Source organism: Notothenia rossii (assembly GCF_949606895.1).
Source record: "Notothenia rossii genome assembly, contig: scaffold_94, whole genome shotgun sequence".
In the NCBI taxonomy this organism is placed as follows: domain Eukaryota; kingdom Metazoa; phylum Chordata; class Actinopteri; order Perciformes; family Nototheniidae; genus Notothenia; species Notothenia rossii.
The window spans coordinates 133,080-149,048 of NW_027639637.1; the positions used below are offsets into that span (position 1 = coordinate 133,080).

At 39.2% G+C, this 15,969-nt stretch overlaps 1 long non-coding RNA gene across 1 annotated transcript; it reads left to right on the forward strand.

The window, feature by feature from the left end:
* The first annotated feature begins 2,088 nt into the window (after positions 1 to 2,088).
* Positions 2,089 to 3,223, forward strand: LOC307027569. The gene is made up of 3 exons (XR_013804683.1): positions 2,089 to 2,169; positions 2,879 to 2,938; positions 3,123 to 3,223. It is a non-coding gene; the product is annotated as an uncharacterized lncRNA (long non-coding RNA).
* The last annotated feature ends 12,746 nt before the right edge of the window (positions 3,224 to 15,969 follow it).

Here is a 15,969-nt window from a genome sequence, read left to right on the forward strand (position 1 = left end):
TGTCTAAAAGTTGGTTAATGTGCATCATGTGCAGACCAATGGACTCCAAGTATTTTGTGAAAAAAGTATTAACAGGGAGAGGGAGCAGACAGAAGAAAAAGAACAATTCAGTTTTTACATTTTACATATTTATTTATTTTGTTTTATTAATCATATATGGAGCACAACACATACGAAAATAGACAACCTATTACTATTATATCATGTTTTTCATTAACAAGGGAATCATAACAAAGTGAAATTATTTAGATTTTCAAAGCATTTTTCCATGAATGTCAGACTTAATAAGTTGAGATATGATTGAACCCCGGTAAAAGTAATTGTACGTGTTCAAAGGTGCAGAGATACAAATAAAGAGAATAGTAGAATACGTTGCAGGCTTTCAAGTCATGTGACTTTTTGTATCTGTGTAACACAGATGACCCAAAATGCAGCCGAGTACAAAGAAATTACTGATTTGATAACGAGAGCAAATGAAAACTCTGATACCTTTAACCCTGATGGTTCATTATTGAGAGCCACTGCTGACTCACTCACTTCTAGTTTTGGCTAACTTGCACCTTGATGTCAGGTTTGTAAGAATTTGACATTGTTGCCATGATGGTTATGTTACGCCCCACATAAGTCAGAGAGGAGCCATTCGCATCTTGTCTCTTAAACGTGGTGTGTTTGCCATAGTACATCTGTTCATAAAGACCAACTTCACAATCTCTGCTCTGATCAAAAACTCCCACTGCGTATAAGTTGTTGTAAAAGTTGAAATTAAAGGGCACAGAAAACATGACAGCTATTTCCTCAGCTGCCTGTTTTGTATCGTCGTTCAGGAGATCGTAGGTTAAGAGGCCAACAGCTCCTGTAGCTGTGTCTGAAGTCTTGGTGAACAGTGCTTTCCCAGTGGCTCCAGGGGAAACAGTCGGTGGAAAAGGTGTAGCACAGAATCCCCTATACATGTATATCCTTAGGTTGACAAGTGTGTAGTTAGCACATTGATTCTCAATCTTAATGTCGCACGATCGTGTTGAACCATTAGCCATGACTGTCCCGATGGCTGTGCAAGACCTGTTCAGACACACAGAGCACAACACAGTCACATTCTGATTTCATTTTCATTTCATTTGACAGGCAGTACCCTGCAAAAGCTGACCACTTCAAAATATCCCTTTAAAAGATGTGTTGTTAAACATCTCTTGATCCATACCCTTAAAAAGAAAGACTATTGTTACGTTAGACTCTGCACAGCTCTCCCGTACACCATCAGCCAGATTAAGAGATGGATGTTATATTAAAACCTTTCCAGGGCCAGGAACAGATTTCATTTGAATTACACAAACGGTGAAAAAACATAGCATCATAGTAAACGGTGTATGTTGTGTTTCGTGTATCATATATCTGCCTCTGAAATAGCTTTGATCCACCTTGGCCATGACTTTGACACATGCTTTGCCTGGATGTATAAATGCTTTGGTGCTTAGGCATGTCAATGTACAGCATGAAGTGAAGTGCACATCACATCCTTGTTTGTGGGTGGAAATACCGAAATAGCAAAAAACAGCTATTCACACCCATGTGCAACTATACAGAGTTTTTTCAAAACAAAACATATGAGTTATGTATTATATTGACATTAACACAAACAAGTGCCCTCACTCTTACCAATACACAGAGGGTGACATGACTCCAAGCACCAAGCAACATGAAGTAAACCAGAGGGTAATTTAAATATATATATGACCTGAAGTAATACATTACATTGAACACTTTACATATATGTGTATTTTTGTATTAAGAGTTAAGAAGTACACTCAAAAAAACGATTATAGGTCTGAGTTACTCCAGTCTATCTATTTTGAGTTTGTTTAATGAAAAATATATATGTTTTCAACTGAACATATTTATATCTAATAGAACCAACATATAACTATGTGATTTTAAATTAACATGATTTGTTTACGTTGATGCAAGGGGGGAAACATAATTGGATTGAATTATACCAGCTAAAAAGCATGGCTTTTAAATGAGCAAGATTCAATTAGTTTGACCTGACGTGAATGGAATGCATTGGTTTAATGACACCTGCTAGTTTGAAACGCATGACGTCGTAATCTATCGTGAGGCACACCACGGGGGAAGACCGCAGCACACACGAGGGAGACGACCCCCATGCATGTGGTAAGTAGTCCTATCTAGATTAATTAATGTATTGACGAGGTCTACAAATATGAAACATCGTTGGTATGAGGTAATATCATACACCTACCATGAATATTGACCCGTGAAGTTAGCTAAATTGATGTTAAAGTATTTCACAAATGAAAGCTTTAGCGCAAGTTCAATAAGGAAGACCTAACAATGAGTCACTTACACGTCACTCTATTGCTCTCGCCCCCCTCATTAAACATGTGGGCGTCACCCCTCAGCAGCCAATTGCTGCACACGTTAAAATCTTTAAATGCCAGCTCTTCCTTCCTGTCAGTTGTCATTTCAGGTGACCACACGCAACCCTTCTCCACCCCTCTCGCCTCCCGTCTCCTCCAGGACAAAGCTAAACCTTCCTCCTCCAGACCGGTCCCACCTACTTATCACCACCAACAGTGTCTAGACCCCGGTAGCGCCGTGTTATGCATGCCCACTGCACCTCGCGGGAGCGCGCACAAAGCAAAAACTCACAGAACATTCCGTTAACGCGGCCACTGGTTTACAGTACTGTTTCACATGGGTGTTGATTTTGCTCTCAAAGTGCACCAGATTGATGCATTTAACCTCAACATAATTCACATTCAGCATTTACAGACTAATTTAGTCTAGCAATTCAAATAATAGTTTCTAGCCCAAATTATATTGCATGCTACTGCAGATTAACCATGTCTGTTATTCACAGGTGTCCTGGGAACAAACACATTGACATTGCTGGCAGCAGGGCAACCTCTTCTTACTGGTGGTAAGTAATCAGCATCTTTTTCTTTTTGTATCAAGTTTGAAGTTTTAGCACATTGTAATCTTAAGAACTGCTTGACCTTGCTTGATTTACATCAGTAAATTACTAAAACATATAGGCGCATATAGGCTATGTTATGGTGGTTGCCATAACATATAATAATACAAATATTTTCTGTGATTTTCAGATTACAACAGTACATGTGGAACTGCAAAGATTGTGGTACGTCAGTGTCTTCTAGGCGCCTGTTGTTGAAGCATTTCAAACTAAGACATGGCCATTATGGTCGACATGTAAGACTTGGAACAATCTTTTAAGTCACATTAGCCGCGTTCACACCGGAGTACTTTTCCCACTTTAGTTCCAATATAGTTCCGAAATGTCGCGTTAGAGCAGAGTGTTAGGAATGTGACACATGCTTGAACTCAAATGCACGACTTAGGACGAGATTACAAAATCAAAAAAGTATTTACTTCAAGAACAAACAAAGTACAACAGAAATCAGTCTAAGAGGCAATACGTAGTAAAAGCAAACTACAAAAACATAGAACTAAGTCAACCTGGCTGAGGGAAAAGGCTACATACGGTTGGTTCTGGGCTTGGAACGCTGCTTCTTGCCGACACGAGAGAGACGAGGCCTATCTGCAAGAGTTAAGGGGACACAGGTGGCAACTATCAACAAGGGAAAGGTACGTTCAAAATAAAACAGGAGGTGCATTGACAGACAGTGCAAGACGAGACGAGACTTGAGTGACTGTAATTTAACAAGTGAACCATGAGACATGTTGACTAAACATAAACCTAAATCTAAACATGGACTATAAACTCAAAATGAATCTTATAAAATAAACCTGATAAAGAAATCAACAAACAGGATGTTCCACGGAGTCCTGCTCCTGCCAGAGGAGAGTGTTCTTACCTGGTCTGGTGGGTGACCAGCAGCTGTGTGCAGGAGGCAGACTGCTGCTGCTTTATAAAGAACATGGAGCCGTCTGACTGCTTTTGGTGGGTGGGCCTACGGAGAAGTGAAGGGATTTTCAGAAAGCCACGCCTGCTGCTGGTTCTATAGGATGTCCTTTATGCTAGGGACATGTCCCCACTACTTTAAAACAAGTATATCTAGCTAAAAGTGTTCTGAAAAATAGTATGAACATATTTTCAAAAAATTGTTCTCATGTAATACATACAGGGCCAGTTTTTTGGCATAGTGCGCCAGATCTGAGGGGGGGCGCTGCGCTGGTGGCTCCGGGAGGGAAACAAAATGTAATGTTTGTTCAACTATGCTGGGAGGATGAAGACACTTGAAAATTATTGGCCTGTGTTTCTATTTTCTCTTCTTCTTTCTTTCTTTTTTTATCTTTTGATTGTTTTGCTGATAGTATGTAAAGTCTGTCTTGTTTATTAAGTGTCATTACTATGCAGAAAAACTAATGAAGAGATGTATAAAAAGAATTAAGAACAGTGACAATAAAATGAATAAACAAAATGAATAAAAAAAGAAACAAAGAGAATGAAAGTGTTTTTCAGAAAGCAACGCCGCTGCTGGCGTTTGGGGTGCAGGGGGGGGGTTAGGTTGTAACAAATGCTGTGTGTTAGAAATATTTCCTGCACATGCAGTCACTCAAGGAAACATATCACCTTGTATGACTCCGAATTCCCCTAATCCTTGTCTCATCTCTTAAGACATCTGTTTTTTTAAACTCAGTTCCTTGTATGTCACTTGGGTTGATGTCTTGGCACTTCCTTAACTGTGAAACAGTTGATTTATTTGGATCGGTTAGTATCAGTTGAAGTAATTCAAACTCTATTTCCTTGTATGTTGAAGTGGCTGAAACCAGAAACCTCCCAGACACAGACAGATACTCGTCACCCTTTTGCATTTCTTTACAGAAGATCAAGCAGTAATATCAGCGGTTTCAACAGTGAAACGTGTCCTGACGATCAATCGGTAGGTTTCACTCTGACCTCTGGGTTGACTGTTAAAAGAATGGTTCGCTGTTTATAAGGTAAAACATAGTGAACTAGGGGTGGTACATTTCCAAATATTGAAGCCAGAGTCATCCAAGTTTCAAATGGCTCTATTGACAGAGTAATGGGACCAGTGGCGAACAAGTTGTGTTCTTAATCAGCAGATAAAAGCACTACAAATATAACATATCATACAGTCCTGGCCTCCCCAAAATCCACATGTTCCACTGTTGTGTAGATGAACAGCAGTCCTTGTTATTATGTATATTTAATAACAAATTATTATTTATATAATAACAAGGACTGCTGTGAACAATGGTTATATGATTTTGGGGAGGCCAGGACTGTATGGTGTTATATTTATTCGTAGTGCTTTTATCCAGCTTAAATTGTTATAACTAATGTGCTTTTTATAGTTTATTTCATTTGTTTCAATTGATTTTACAATGTTTGTCGCCCCATGTCGGATGTGTTCTTGTATTCTGTTTTTGTTTCTCTTCATTGTGTGAAAGTTGTGTGTGCAAACAAACCAAGCGCCTCAAAGGTTGTTTTTGAAAGAAGAAACTTGCACGCTATAGCAGATCGTGTTTTATCTAAACTAAACAAGGGCCAACAAAAGAAAGCTAAGTAAAGACTGGAGATGTTAATCGACACATTATCTGCTGATTAAGAACACAACTTGTTCGCCACTGGTCCCATTAATCTGTCAATAGAGCCATTTTAAACTTGGATGGCTCTGGCAGAATGCTGTCCAACAGGAACTGAAGACATGAAGACAGCATTACATTACAGCAGTACACACAAAATCAATAGTTATACTGATTGTAACATCCCCAGGACCGTCTCCAGCTTAGAATTCCCCAGATTACTGGAAATATCATGGAGTTTTTTCACTTCAGTCAAGATATTCATGTGTATGCTGTTTTTGACACAAAGATGCATTACATCTACAAACAGAGCATACAATGAGAGCACATGATACACTTTTGATGTTTGTTTCATTTCTTCGGTAATGTTACAGAATGTTTCGGAAAATGGAGATTCCAGGACCACTTTAAACGTTTCGTTTACAATACTAATACTATATATGAAAGCAAATATAAACACATTTTCATTTGTTATGGTTGTTTAATTAAAAACACAACATTCAACACCAAGTTAATGTCATTGTCAGGTTTGGGGAAAATAGGACCCAAGTGCAGTTAAAAAATACAAAAATGGTTTGTTAACAAAAAGCGAGCTTTATTATAAAAAGCCGAAGGCATGAAAAAACAAGAAACTAATTAACAGAAACAAAACCGGGAAGCACGACAGACAGGAACAAACTTACATACGGGAACAGGCAGGAGATGGGTGACAGGGACAGGAAATGACGACGAACAGACATGGAGCACAGGGGAAGACAAGACTAAATACACAGAAGGGTAATCACAGGACAAGACACAGCTGGGCAGGGGAGGGAGAAACACAAGGGCAACAGGTGAACACAATGAGACAATCAGACACAGGAGGGAAACTAATGAAAGGAAGGCAAACACAGGGAGGAAAACATTTCAAAACAAAAGGTGGAAAACATAAATCCAAAACCATGACAGTCGTAGTGCATACGAGGTAATAGACTTAACGATTTGCACTGCTGCTTCTCTCCGCGTTTCATTTACAGTGATCGGTTTATCGTTCAATTCACATTGCCCAAGTAGATGTTTAGGGGTCTCTTGGAATTATACAAATGCGTTTTTTATATCAGATAAGTGCATTAACATCACTTGCAAATTCTCTATCCTTTCACCCGCAACGATTATAATCTGCTTTGCTTGTTCTTCGGTTTCACCATTATTAGCTCTGAATGTAATCCTTTCTGGGGCTTCTTGTGCTTCTTGTGGTCTGTTGAATACCTGGCATAGGATTTGTTTAGCTGTAAGGACAGGTACCATATAATTGTTTTCAAAAGCTTTGTCTATGTCGTCACACGTTTTGGCATATCCTTCGATGTAATGGCAACCGACACTAGAATAGAGATCCTCCAACAGTCTTTTAATACATGCTCTGGCACTGTCTCCAATTTGGGCAATTCCGTAGTATCTTGCTTTTTCTCTCATTATATTGAAGCAAAGCTCTGCCATTGCTTTTGGTATTCGTTCAACACATTCGCAGCAGTCGGTTAGCGGTAGCTGATCTATAAGATTATTATGATTCGGTAATGGGTCTACAACACCATCCTCTATAGTTAGTTGACATCTCTTCACTTTGTTCCTTTTTCTTTTCACCTTCCTTCTTTTTGTCTTTTTCGTTTTCCGTCCTATGGTCCCTTTTCTTTTCAGTCGCATTCTGCGTTTACTTTTCATTTTTCTTCTCCTTTTCATTTTTCTTTTTCTTCGGTTTTCTTTACTTTTGATTTCCTTATCTGCTAAATGTCGTTTGCGATCTTGGCGAGTGGTATGAGATATATTGTTTCTATAGAGGTTATCTATAATACCATCTTTTAAAGAAAGATATTCTTCATATGTCATATTATCAGTCCTCTTTTGTCCTAAAGACCTTACATGGATATGATATAGAGGAGAGCTCTTCTTCGGGAACATCCTCTCCCCTACTTTGTAACATTCATTCTTTAAGCCCATATCCGTTATCCTGGTGATAATAAGGGTAGGCTTCATCAGACTTGTTTTTTCTCAGATCCATGGCTAGTTTTCAACGGTCATCTTAGTGGGGTCCTTCGTTTTAGATGATTTGCTGAGTGGGGTGGGACTTATTGCATTGAGTGGGGGGAGTCGTCTGTAGAATTGAGAGTTTTTTTCACCAGTATAATGTCCCTCTCTGTTTGACTCTTTTTAAAAAGTTCTTTTTCATCTATCATTTTCAACCAAGCAGCAAGAGGTCAAATTTAAGAATAAGTAACAGGAATTACACATAAATCAGATGAGTGTCCGTAAAAAGTGTTAAAATCACAAACTTGCCTTTTAGAGAAACAGTCTTTAAAGGTCCCATGTCATGGCCATTTCCACTGATCATAATTGTTGAGGTCTACTAGAATAGATTTATATTGTGCAATTTTCCAAACTCACATTGGCTTCTCATACAGCATCTCTGTAAACTACGTGCATTCACTGAATTTCACTCTCTGCCTTTAACGGCTCGTTGTAGCTCCAGTAGCTCCAGCCCCCACCCTCCCTGTGAGCACAGTGTGCTCTGATTGGTCGGGACGTTGTGAATCGCGCTGAGCTCCGTGGAGGTGTGGTTTCCTTGTTTAGCAAAACACAGCCAAACACAGCCAAACTCACCCTGAGCACACACAAAGTCACAGCCGAAGTAAAAACAATAAGTGTGGCTTGATATTGAAGAAGGTTGATAGACGCTGTGAGAATGGGTCTGCAGAGAGAATGGGTCTGCAGAGAGAATTTCACCGCGATCCCAACTGTCTGTTATCAGCCTGCAGCCAGGGAGGAGAGATCAGCAGAGCTGCCTGCACTGAGTGTGTGTGTGAGGAAGTCCGTGGATTGGTCAATTTGGACCAATCAGCGGGGGCTTAACGTAACGGCTCCGCGGACGTAACGTAACGGCTCCACGAATTGGTCCATTTTCGTTCCGGATTGGCATGACATCATGCGTACCCGGAAGAATCAATGGACAGTGACGTTTCTCCAACGAGGCGTTTTTGGGAGGTATTTTCTGTGTTAGAGTTTTACTCCCTACAGGGTGTACTTTGAGGGTTTGTGACTCTGCAGATCGTTTACATGCAGAAAAACCTTCATAACACACAAGGGGACGGGTAATAACCAGAAAAGCATGACATGGGACCTTTATGAAAAAATCTTAATCAGACAATGTACTTCATTTTCTAGTTTTAAGGTTTTGCATACTTCAAAGTGTGTCTAAAAGTATCTTGGCAAGAGAAAAAAGCCAACATCTGCCTAGGCCATTAAAAAGAAACCAAATTCCTCAGTTATGTTGGGGGGTTAGCATCAGACCTGTTGAAGGGGGGCGTTACAGGGGGACGAGTCTGTCTGGCTCTCTGAGGGATGGTGTGTGAGAGGATCACTGAAGATCAAACTTAGATCAGCACTTGTCGCAGAAGGTAGGCTGTGTGTAAACTCCAGCTAGGGGAGGTTTTCACGCTGTATAGATATGTCGCCGTGATGGTAGACTGATGGCTGGCTTACGCTGCAAACTTCATCAACTTTTAACAAGAGAGTAAGTATATTAAACGTTATTTTGGAGAGAGAGATGGCAGGAAGGGGGGAGACAGTCTCCCCCACCTTTACAGACACTGTGTTTTAGAGAGAACAATACAAGTGTAAGGTAACTGTTTTTAAATTCCATCCCCCCTCTGTCGAGTGATAAGATGGCAGGAAGGGGGGGGGGGGGGGGGGAAGGGGCAGGGCCAGGCTCACACAGTCACAAACAGTCACAAACAGTCACACCCACACACACACACACACACACACACACACACACACACACACACACACACACACACACACACACACACACCTTCACATACACTACAAAGTACTTCAACATTAGTTTACAACAGTCTCCCCACAACTTAAAAACCATTATTAATCATAGTGCTAATACACAAAAAATACAATATATACACAGAGGTTGTTTAACACACAACATTTAATAATTATATGAAGTACTTACCAGAGTTTTTCAGGATCAGATCCAGGTCCAGAAAACGCAGAGAAGAAATGCCAGAGTGGTTCATCATCACCTTTCTCTTGCTGTAGAAACTAGATATCCTTATAAACCCTTGGCCAGGTCAATGGCTCAAAAACAAAATACAACCAATCGGTCTAATCCTTGCAATGTAGATAGAGCCTCCCTCATAGCTAGTAGACTAATTAACACAAATCTAATTTAGATAGGACAATAAAGTTTGTATGGTGACTTTTAGTATAGTAGAGAGGTGGGTGGTAGGAGGGGGTAGACATATCACACACCCCGTTATACATGCATCACCGCAGAAGGAAGGAGGCTTTGAGACGAGAGTAGATGTTAGCTTAGGTTCCCGTTAGAAAGGGCTGTCTGATGAAGAAGGAAAGTGGTAACATACATCAATACTATTTTTAATTATTATGTTTATGGGGGGCTTTTCTTTAGATCTGATGTAGCCCCGGTCCACAGCAGGGGTTAGGGGAAGACACACACACACACACACACACACACACACACACACACACACACACACACACACACACACACACACAACCTTTTTGATTAGACACCATAAGGCGCTACAGTGGGGGCATTTCACACCTACGTGTGAATACACTTTTTTTTTTTTTTTTTTAAATGTATTTATAGAAGGACCATGCATACAAAAACATTAATCTCAGCAAAGAGAAGAGATGCAATATGCCAGATTATAGCTAATAGCTAATTTCCATCTGTGGTCCTCAGGCAGGTTCTTAACAATCAATACAAATAATAACATTGCATGATCTCTATCAGTCAAACAATTTTAAAACCTGATTTAAGTACTGCTCAATAAATTAATACATAGTACACTTACATGATCTCGGTCACTCAAATAATTACAAAGCCTGATTTAAATACAGGTTACGAACATAATACTTAGTACACTTCAAATACACTTTATATTTTATAAAAATATCTAAGATATGACAATAGCCTACAGTTCAAATTAAAAAAAATTAAAAAAATCAGATTACAGTGTCATTAATGTTGGCATGACTGGTTGCTTAAAGGCCATGTAATGCATCTAACACAGGTGTTTTTTAACATGTAGTTTAGATATCACCAGAATGAAAATAAATAAAAATGTTTAAAGTTTCGTCATAATTAAATGACATATACGTTAAAAACCGATGTTGGTTCCGAAGTTTGCCGAGTACGCCCCCGATCACTCCCGAACGAGCGGTGACGTCACACGTGGCAAACATTGCCATTTGATCAAATCAGTCCAAATGGCAAGCAACGCGATAACTTCAGACAGCGACAGCGACAGCGATCATTCAAGCTCAGATTCGGTGGGTTATCTGGATTCGGTTACAGAAGTAGAGAGTGAACCAGCTAGCCTTTCACTTCAAGGCATCTTGCCTTATAAGTACGAGCCTCCTGCCCAGCAATCGAACAACGAGGCAGAAACTTGTGAAAGAGAAGCGGATTCCGCAGCCGGCGAGACTCGAGTCGGCAATACTGAATGGTAAATTCTGTTTTATTTAATTTGACCTGCACTAAATGTCGATCTTAATTTGTCATCTGTTGCTGCAACAAGTCCTCCAACTAATACGACCAAATAGGTCGATTGTTTTCCTTGTTTTCCGACCCATTAATACGACCCAGAGCAGCGTTTTCAATCAACGCGTTTTAAATCAACGGGAGGCGGCGTAATGACGTACAACGTCCTCGACAACTTCTGTTAAAAACCATCGTTTTTCAGACACGTACACTCTTCAAAAATCACGGCTGTCTGTCGTAGAACAAAACGTGATCCGTCTCTTAAATTTGTGTCGACCACAGACCTTATTTCAAGCTATTTTCCCAAATCCTATGGAGAAATCTCATTGGTTCTGAGGCGAGGGAACCGGAAGTGGTAAAATGCTAACTCACCGGGGTTTTGGAGTCGTTACTGCATCACTGACAACATCCATTTATTTCCCAGACAAGCTAATAAACGTGAGTAGTCAGATATCAAAAATATATTCATTTTGGGATATGTATTATGTTGTTTTATTTTGTCGTCTAGCATAGTGACAAAGATTACTATGTTTACCTAGGAATAATGATAGCAAAGCTAAATTAGCCAAAAGTAGAATCAGCTAACGTTAACGTGAGCATGGAAGTTATGTGATCCATCGGTTCATGCGGTTGATCCAAATGTTATCACACGTCACATTCTTTATAACTATATTAAATACTATTTATCTATTAAGTGAAGAGTGACCAGGGGTGTAATACTGCCGGAACACCGCTCCGGCACCTAAAACGGGGATGGTTGTTAGCATCTGGTGCTAGCTAGCTATGATAACGGATAGGCTAAGAGGCTAATGTACCTAATGTAATGTTTACACAGTTAACTTTAGTCTAAGTTATCTCAGTGGGTCTGAAACAGTTTGGTCACCATATATGGAAACACATATTTCCAAGGCACACTTTTATATTATTGTAATGTTCCACAATAGGAGTCGGAAATTCAAGTTCTTAGGTTCAATAGCTCCTTTGGTAGTATACAAATACAGGTTCATAGGTCACAGGTTGCAGGTCGCAGGTTCAACGTCACACAGCACCCTAAAAAAAATCGAATGAATCTAAAACATCGATGAAATCATTACAATTCATACTATTGGACATACAACAAATGCATAAAAAAAAAAAACAGTAAATAGTTAAATATGCACAAAGATACATTTTAAAAAAGTATTATTCTTATCATTTTTTTTATTATTGAAATGTATACAGTTAAGTTTCATATGGGTGTTGACAGATGTATCCATAGATTTAGTTAATTTTGCCCTCAAGTGCACAAGATTGATGCATTTAACTTCACGGGGGCCTCCGGACCCCCCTAGAGGACATGAGGTCCACCCCCACTTAAAACATATTCACATGGATAGGATACTAAATACATGTGCACACTTTTTATATAGTAACCTTTGTACCTCAGCAGGAGGGAGTTAGTTTATAAAGGTCCTTCACTGATCACTTAACTATCACGCAGCTGTGTGCAGCATTTACTGTAAGAATCACACATTTATTCAATAATGCAGACTTAATAAATGACCATTCTTTGCTGATTCTGGCTGGAGTGTTAATTGACAGTAGTTACATAAGCTTCAAAACGAGCCACAACTGCGCCTGCACACATGCAGAACTTATAGAATTAGCAATACACCCCTGGTAATGATGATTTTAGTATTATTTTCTGTGATGATGGAGCATCAACTTTTGGATCAACCAGATATTGACAGATTAGGGTTGTCCATAACAGTCACTTTAAACATGTGACTGACTCTGTATAACATTGTTTTCCTTACTCTTGTGATTTTTGTTCATCCTATCTAAAAGATAAAAAAACATGAGTTCATTGTTTTAACAAGATTTTTCACGATATAATAAAATACATGAATCCTGTAAACATTTGTAGTATAGTATTCTTATTTTTGGTATTCCCTGACATTATATGTGTTTCTGTTACAGATGCCTACTCAAAAAGTGTGCCAGACATGCAGGGAAAGCATAGGAGTAGCAAGTAAAAAATGCAAACAATGTGGTGCCATCCAACCCTACAAAGAGAAACTCTCCAAGCAAAAAGAAAAGGTTGCACAGGAGTGGAAGGCCACGCAAAAGAAAAACCACAGTGTCAACAAAGTGTATGACTCGACACATTTACTGGTAAGCTTTTTTCTCTTGCAGATGTCAGTTATCATAAAAAAGTGTGTAAATAATCCCTGATCTTAATCTTTTTATACAAATAGTTAAATTACTTAATTGATTTATACTTTCCAACAGTCGCCCTCATTTACTTTTTAAAAATAATCCTAATTTCTTAATTAAGTTTATGTGAGAAGTACAGACTAGTGCACGATTACTGCACTTTAGGCTTGGGCGGTATTACGGTATACCAGGGTATTTCGAAATACCGTCGGTATGATTTTCAATACCGTGACTTCACAGACTGTGCGCCAAATCACAGATGCGTTTCATTCTATTACACTGACACAGAGTTTTGACAGGGACGACATTGATTGTAATGCACAGCACGCGCCAGCAGAGGGCAGGGGAGGGCAGTCTGTCTTTCCCGCTCTCAGAGCTCAGCACAGAGCTGAGCTGAGCAAGATGGCGGCAGCATTTGCCGGCCCCGAACTCGGACAACTAGTAAAAAAGAAAACTGCCTCTGCGCCTGTTTGGGACTATTTTGGGTTTACTCGTCGCCAGTGACTTCATCCAGCACAACGAGAGACAGAGGCACTTCTTTGGGAATGTTTAAGACGGGGTGAGTGAGTGTTGACATTTTTTAATCCTATGCAACTGGTTGATGGTTTTGTAGTCGAGGTCGGACGGTTTTAAAAACGAAAGCATTTACGTGCTAAACATTCACGCGAGTAATCCAATGAATCAAATGGAAATAAGGTTTTTAACACATGCACGGAATAATATTGCCAAACTAGTTAGTGAATATAGCAAACTTTATTCAATAAGTCAAGTATTTACTCCCGGAAAATGTTTATGTATGATGATATATTGTTAACTTAGCTCACTATGGAAACAACGTCGGACATCTACAAACGCGTCCTGTATTCGATCTCAAAATGTGCCATTTGCACAATGTGTCATGTATGCAGCCCTTGTTTTGCACTTGCGCGCACGTCGCGGCACTTTGCGAGCGTCTACCGGCTCGGGCTGCATTTTACAGCGAACATATAATATACCGTTCGAAACATCTATTTGCCGCCGAACGCCACCTCACTCAAGTCGACCCAAGTCATACCGTCAGTGGCGGCTGGTGGAAAATATTTTTGGTGGGGCTGTTGATATAGTGAGTAAAAACAATTTTTTGGGGAGAAATTACCCCTTAAATTGGGACTGATACCGTCATATACCGTATACCACGGTATGATGTCAGCAAGGTATGACGGTATGAAAAAAATTATACCGCCCATGCCTAATGCACTTCATGTAATGTGTTAAGCAAAATTGTTGTCACCGTTGTATTTAAATCTGTAAAGGCATAACACATTTTTTCGAACTGATGTTAGATAGTGTTTGTACTTGCAGGTACCCAGTTTTAGTAAAACATTATTTCTTAACCAGAAGTAACATAGTTCAGGCCAGTGGTAATTCCTAGAATCAGAGCTTCAATGTACATGTTTTTCTAATTATATCTTACAAAAAAACCTGCATTTTGGTGTTTTATATTTTATTTTGGAACTTCATAGTATGGAAAACACATAATTATATGACTATGGTTTCCAAAAGTAAAATAAATGAAATATCATATACATTTTTGAATAAATGGTAAAACCAAGAATGTCACAGAATCAAAACCAGCCCATATTAATATAGTGCTTGAAAGACAATCAAGACCTGGAAAGAGTTAGTATTAATAAAGAGGCCCTTAAAAGCACTTTCATTAAGCTTACCAGAGTCTCTGACTTTGAGCCGTGTTCGAACAGTCATTTAAAAATTCCCCTGTAACACCAGCTTTACATCTGAAGTGCTGTTAATGCGGAACTTTGAACCTGAAATGATATAGGTTATAGCTTGCTGACATGTTTCAAAGCTAAATGTAGCTTATTCAGATATCTGAATGTGAGAGTTAAATGGACCCATATTAGGGATGCCAGAAACTGACCATGATCAAAATCGGACAGCCCTGGCGAATATTAATCGATTATTCGCCGCCGAATTGAAACTAAGCCAGGAAAAAAAAGAAAAACATAAATAATAATACAAATATATATAAATAAAATCGAATTTTAAAAATAATTTTCGATTATGGAGACTATAAAGAATATTCGAAAAATAGAATAATCGCTGGCATCCCTAACCCATATAAAAAGAACTATGCCCATGTAAAAAAAACTCAAAGTGAACCCGAGCTCGATAAACTTCTTTTTTTTTTACAGTTCTTTTTTAGGGGCTCACCTAAAAGGGGTCTAAAATCACACCTGGTTAATTGTGGGGTGCCTTCCTCAATGTGCACACGTATCACATCAGTGCATTTTTCACTTATGCAAAATAAATGGAGTTATAATGGCTTTAGGTGTGTGATGATGTTTAGAGCTGTTGTGTACATAATATTTCTTGTTTTTTTGTGTCCATTGTGTTCCAGCTCCACAAATGGAAAATGTTAGATCGGCGTCCCATCCTCCTTCTTGCCAAGAGAGGCACAAATGGTTTTGCGGCCGATTGCATCTGTCCATGGCAAATCGAGACAGAAGATGGTAACAATGCACTTGTTACCATAAAGAGGATTTACGAAAGCCTTATTAATGGTAAAGTATACAAATCTGCATGCTATATTTCAGCAATGTATCTGTTAACATGTTTTGTAAATTAGTTGCTCAGTTATCTGGTTTTAAATGTAAAAAGATGTG